Raw genomic sequence first — 6,534 nt, forward strand, 5'->3', positions numbered from 1 at the left:
CCAAAATTTGCAACGTAAAATCAAAACCTTTCTTCTTAGTTTGAAAATCATAAACAGTTACTTTAGAACGAACATTTGTTAATGAAAATAGCATTTCAGTTAGCTTAAACCCATGCATGAAATAATAGTTTTTAATTCAAAACTAAGAACCCAAAACTTTATGAGTCCAAAATAATAATAAAAAACCCATACCTCAGTTCATATAACATAATTACAATCTAATTGAACATACTTCTATAAACTTATGAAAAGCTTTATTAACCTAAACCAAGATAAGAAATTTCCTTTTCAAACCACCTTTGCTCGTTTTAACAAAATTCAGCAGTAATTTACCTTACGAATTCCAAACATTAGTTTAATTATCACTTAAAACCAGATTAACAGCTCATGTATTAAATTTGTAACCAAAACAGATTTGAAGTTTTGTTAACCGAAGTTCCAAACCAAAATTTGCAACGTAAAATCAAAACCTTTCTTCTTAGTTTGAAAATCATAAACAGTTACTTTAGAACGAACATTTGTTAATGAAAATAGCATTTCAGTTAGCTTAAACCCAGCATGAAATAATAGTTTTTAATTCAAAACTAAGAACCCAAAACTTTATGAGTCCAAAATAATAATAAAAAACCCATACCTCAGTTCATATAACATAATTACAATCTAATTGAACATACTTCTATAAACTTATGAAAAGCTTTATTAACCTAAACCAAGATAAGAAATTTCCTTTTCAAACCACCTTTGCTCGTTTTAACAAAATTCAGCAGTAATTTACCTTACGAATTCCAAACATTAGTTTAATTATCACTTAAAACCAGATTAACAGCTCATGTATTAAATTGTAACCAAAACAGATTTGAAGTTTTGTTAACCGAAGTTCCAAACCAAAATTTGCAACGTAAAATCAAAACCTTTCTTCTTAGTTTGAAAATCATAAACAGTTACTTTAGAACGAACATTTGTTAATGAAAATAGCATTTCAGTTGCTTAAACCCATGCATGAAATAATAGTTTTTAATTCAAAACTAAGAACCCAAAACTTTATGAGTCCAAAATAATAATAAAAACCCATACCTCAGTTCATATAACATAATTGCAATCTCATTGAAAATACTTTCTATAAACTTATGAAAAGCTTTATTAACCTAACCAAGATAAGAAATTTCCTTTTTCAAACCACCTTTGCTCGTTTTAACAAAATTCAGTAGTAATTTACCTTACGAATTCCAAACATTAGTTTAATTATCACTTAAAACCAGATTAACAGCTGTGTATTAAATTTGTAACCAAAACAGATTTAGAAGTTTTGTTAACCGAAGTTCCAAACCAAAATTGCAACGTAAAATCAAAACCTTTCTTTCTTAGTTTGAAAATCATAAACAGTTACTTTAGAACGAACATTGTTAAGAAAATAGCATTTCAGTTGCTTAAACCCATGCATGAAATAATAGTTTTTAATTCAAAACTAAGAACCCAAAACTTTATGGTCCAAAAAATAATAAAAAACCCATACCTCAGTTCATATAACATATTACAATCTAATTGAAATACTTTCTATAAACTATGAAAAGCTTTATTAACCTAAACCAATATAAGAAATTTCCTTTTCAAACCACCTTTGCTCGCTTTTAACAAAATTCAGCAGTAATTTACCTTACGAATTCCAAACATTATTTAATTATCACTTAAAACCAGATTAACAGCTCATGTATTAAATTTGTAACCAAAACAGATTTGAAGTTTTGTTAACCGAAGTTCCAAACCAAAATTGCAACGTAAAATCAAAACCTTTCTTCTTAGTTTGAAAATCATAAACAGTGACTTTAGAACGAACATTTGTTAATGAAAATAGCATTTCAGTTAGCTTAAACCCATGCATGAAATAATAGTTTTTAATTCAAAACTAAGAACCCAAAACTTTATGAGTCCAAAAAATAATAAAAAACCCATACCTCAGTTCATATAACATAATTACAATCTAATTGAACATACTTTCTATAAACTTATGAAAAGATTTATTAACCTAAACCAAGATAAGAAATTTCCTTTTTCAAACCACCTTTGCTCGTTTTAACAAAATTCAGCAGTAATTTACCTTACGAATTCCAAACATTAGTTTAATTATCACTTAAAACCAGATTAACAGCTCGTGTATTAAATTTGTTACCAAAACAGATTTTGAAGTTTTGTTAACCGAAGTTCCAAACCAAAATTTGCAACGTAAAATCAAAACCTTTCTTCTTAGTTTGAAAATCATAAACAGTGACTTTAGAACGAACATTTGTTAATGAAAATAGCATTTCAGTTAGCTTAAACCCATGCATGAAATAATAGTTTTTAATTCAAAACTAAGAACCCAAAACTTTATGAGTCCAAAAAATAATAAAAAACCCATACCTCAGTTCATATAACATAATTACAATCTAATTGAACATACTTTCTATAAACTTATGAAAAGATTTATTAACCTAAACCAAGATAAGAAATTTCCTTTTCAAACCACCTTTGCTCGTTTTAACAAAATTCAGCAGTAATTTACCTTACGAATTCCAAACATTAGTTTAATTATCACTTAAAACCAGATTAACAGCTCATGTATTAAATTTGTTACCAAAACAGATTTGAAGTTTTGTTAACCGAAGTTCCAAACCAAAATTTGCAACGTAAAATCAAAACCTTTCTTTCTTAGTTTGAAAATCATAAACCGTTACTTTAGAACGAACATTTGTTAATGAAAATAGCATTTCAGTTAGCTTAAACCCACGCATGAAATAATAGTTTTTAATTCAAAACTAAGAACCCAAAACTTTATGAGTCCAAAATAATAATAAAAAACCCATACCCAGTTCATATAACATAATTACAATCTAATTGAACATACTTCTATAAACTTATGAAAAGATTTATTAACCTAAACCAAGATAAGAAATTTCCTTTTCAAACCACCTTTGCTCGTTTTAACAAAATTCAGCAGTAATTTACCTTACGAATTCCAAACATTAGTTTAATTATCACTTAAAACCAGATTAACAGCTCGTGTATTAAATTGTAACCAAAACATATTTAGAAGTTTTGTTAACCGAAGTTCCAAACAAAATTCGCAATGTAAAATCAAAACCTTTCTTTCTTAGTTTAAAATCATAAACAGTTACTTTAGAACGAACATTTCTTAAGAAAATAGCATTTCAGTTTGCTTAAACCCATGCATGAAATAATAGTTTTAATTCAAAACTAAGAACCCAAAACTTTATGAGTCCAAAATAATAATAATAAACCCATACCTCAGTTCATATATCATAATTGCAATCTCATTGAAATACTTTCTATAAACTTATGAAAAGCTTTATTAACTACACCAAGATAAGAAATTTCCTTTTCAAACCACCTTTGCTCGCTTTTAACAAAATTAGTAGTAATTTACCTTACGAATTCCAAACATTAGTTTTATTATCACTTAAAACCAGATTAACAGCTGTGTATTAAATTTGTAATCCAAAACAGATTTAGAAGTTTTGTTAACCGAAGTTCCAAACCAAAACTTGCAACGTAAAATCAAAACCTTTCTTTCTTAGTTTGAAAATCATAAACAGTTACTTTAGAACGAACATTACTTAAAGAAAATAGCATTTCAGTTTGCTTAAACCCATGCATGAAATAATAGTTTTTAATTCAAAACTAAGAACCTAAAACTTTATGTGTCAAAAAAATAATAAAAAACCCATACCTCAGTTCTATAACATATTTACAATCTAATTGGAAATACTTTCTATAAACATATGAAAAGCTTTTTAACCTAAACCAATATAAGAAATTTCCTTTATCAAACCACCTTTGCTCGCTTTTAACAAAATTCAGCAGTAATTTACCTTACGAATTCCAAACATTATTTTAATTATCACTTAAAACCTGATTAACAGCTCATGTATTAAATTTGTAACCAAAACAGATTTCGAAGTTTTGTTAACCGAAGTTCCAATCCAAAATCTGCAACATAAAATCAAAACCTTTCTTCTTAGTTTGAAAATCATAAACAGTGACTTTAGAACGAACATTTGTTAGTGAAAATAGCATTTCAGTTAGCTTAAACCCATGCATGAAATAATAGTTTTTAATTCAAAACTAAGAACCCAAAACTTTATGAGTCCAAAAAATAATAAAAAACCCATACCTCAGTTCATATAGCATAATTACAATCTAATTGAACATACTTTCTATAAACTTATGAAAAGATTTATTAACCAAACCAAGATAAGAAATTTCCTTTTCAAACCACCTTTGCTCGTTTTAACAAAATTCAGCAGTAATTTACCTTACGAATTCCAAACATTAGCTTAATTATCACTTAAAACCAGATTAACAGCTCGTGTATTAAATTTGTTACCAAAACAGATTTTGAAGTTTTGTTAACCGAAGTTCCAAACCAAAATTTGCAACGTAAAATCAAAACCTTTCTTTCTTAGTTTGAAAATCATATACAGTGACTTTAGAACGAACATTTGTTAATGAAAATAGCATTTCAGTTAGCTTAAACCCATGCATGAAATAATAGTTTTTAATTCAAAACTAAGAACCCAAAACTTTATGAGTCCAAAAAAATAATAAAAAACCCATACCTCAGTTCATATAACATAATTACAATCTAATTGAACATACTTTCTATAAACTTATGAAAAGATTTATTAACCTAAACCAAGATAAGAAATTTCCTTTTCAAACCACCTTTGCTCGTTTTAACAAAATTCAGCAGTAATTTACCTTACGAATTCCAAACATTAGTTTAATTATCACTTAAAACCAGATTAACAGCTCATGTATTAAATTTGTTACCAAAACAGATTTGAAGTTTTGTTAACCGAAGTTCCAAACCAAAATTTGCAACGTAAAATCAAAACCTTTCTTTCTTAGTTTGAAAATCATAAACCGTTACTTTAGAACGAACATTTGTTAATGAAAATAGCATTTCAGTTAGCTTAAACCCACGCATGAAATAATAGTTTTTAATTCAAAACTAAGAACCCAAAACTTTATGAGTCCAAAATAATAATAAAAAACCCATACCCCAGTTCATATAACATAATTACAGTCTAATTGAACATACCTTCTATAAACTTATGAAAAGATTTATTAACCTAAACCAAGATAAGAAATTTCCTTTTTCAAACCACCTTTGCTCGTTTTAACAAAATTCAGCAGTAATTTACCTTACGAATTCCAAACATTAGCTTAATTATCACTTAAAACCAAATTAACAGCTCGTGTATTAAATTTGTTACCAAAACAGATTTTGAAGTTTTGTTAACCGAAGTTCCAAACCAAAATTTGCAACGTAAAATCAAAACCTTTCTTTCTTAGTTTGAAAATCATAAACAGTTACTTTAGAACGAACATTTGTTAATGAAAATAGCATTTCAGTTAGCTTAAACCCACGCATGAAATAATAGTTTTTAATTCAAAACTAAGAACCCAAAACTTTATGAGTCCAAAATAATAATAAAAACCCATACCCAGTTCATATAACATAATTACAGTCTAATTGAACATACTTTCTATAAACTTATGAAAAGATTTATTAACCTAAACCAAGATAAGAAATTTCCATTTACAAACCACCTTTGCTCGTTTTAACAAAATTCAGCAGTAATTTACCTTACGAATTCGAAACATTAGTTTAATTATCACTTAAAATTTCGAAATTTTTAGATCAAGAACCAAAAAGATCGGACGTGGATCGGGGAAAATAAAAAAAAATCGTTGAGTAGTCGAATTCGACTGTCCGTCGAAATCCGAGGTAAGTCGTTAAGCAAATATTTATTGTTGGTTTAAATAAATATAATTTATATATTGTGTGAGCCGCGTTGAAATATATAAAATCTTGGTGTTGTCGAATGCAAATAGAAATAATAAATATGAAAATTTCACTAAGCATGCGAGTTTGATTATCGAGCACTAAGTGTGCGAAGGAAAATATTAAGCACTAAGTGTGCGATTTCATGCCTTTCTAGTTAAACAATAGCACTAAGTGTGCGAATACAATGGGTGAAGGAAAATGATCAGACGATCTAATTATCAAATGCAAGAGTAGTAGTGTAATATTTATGTTCGTAATAATGAAGGTACGTAATCAAACCTTTGTGGTTGATATTATTGAACTTGAAATTATATGGTGGGTAGTTATAAATATAATATGTATGATAGATTTGGAAAAATGAGAGACGGATGAGTTGAAAAGTATAAAATAAAATAAATAATGATAATAATAATAAAATTGTAACACCCCGTACCCGAGACCGTTGCCGGAGTCGGACACGAGGGGTTCACAGACTAAATTCGCTTACTATCGCAGTCCATTTTAAAATTTTCCAGGCAGCTGGCTAACTGCGACACTGTCACCTTAAAAATCATATCTTTAGTTTCACAACTCGAAAATCAGTTTCGTAATTTTTCCCTGAAACTAGACTCATATGCCCATCTACATATTTTTTTCTAGAATTTTTGGTCAGGCCAATTAGTACAGTTTATTAGTCAAAGTCTCCC

This window comes from Gossypium hirsutum, chromosome D08 (genome assembly GCF_007990345.1).
Source record: "Gossypium hirsutum isolate 1008001.06 chromosome D08, Gossypium_hirsutum_v2.1, whole genome shotgun sequence".
Taxonomy (NCBI): Eukaryota; Viridiplantae; Streptophyta; class Magnoliopsida; order Malvales; family Malvaceae; genus Gossypium; species Gossypium hirsutum.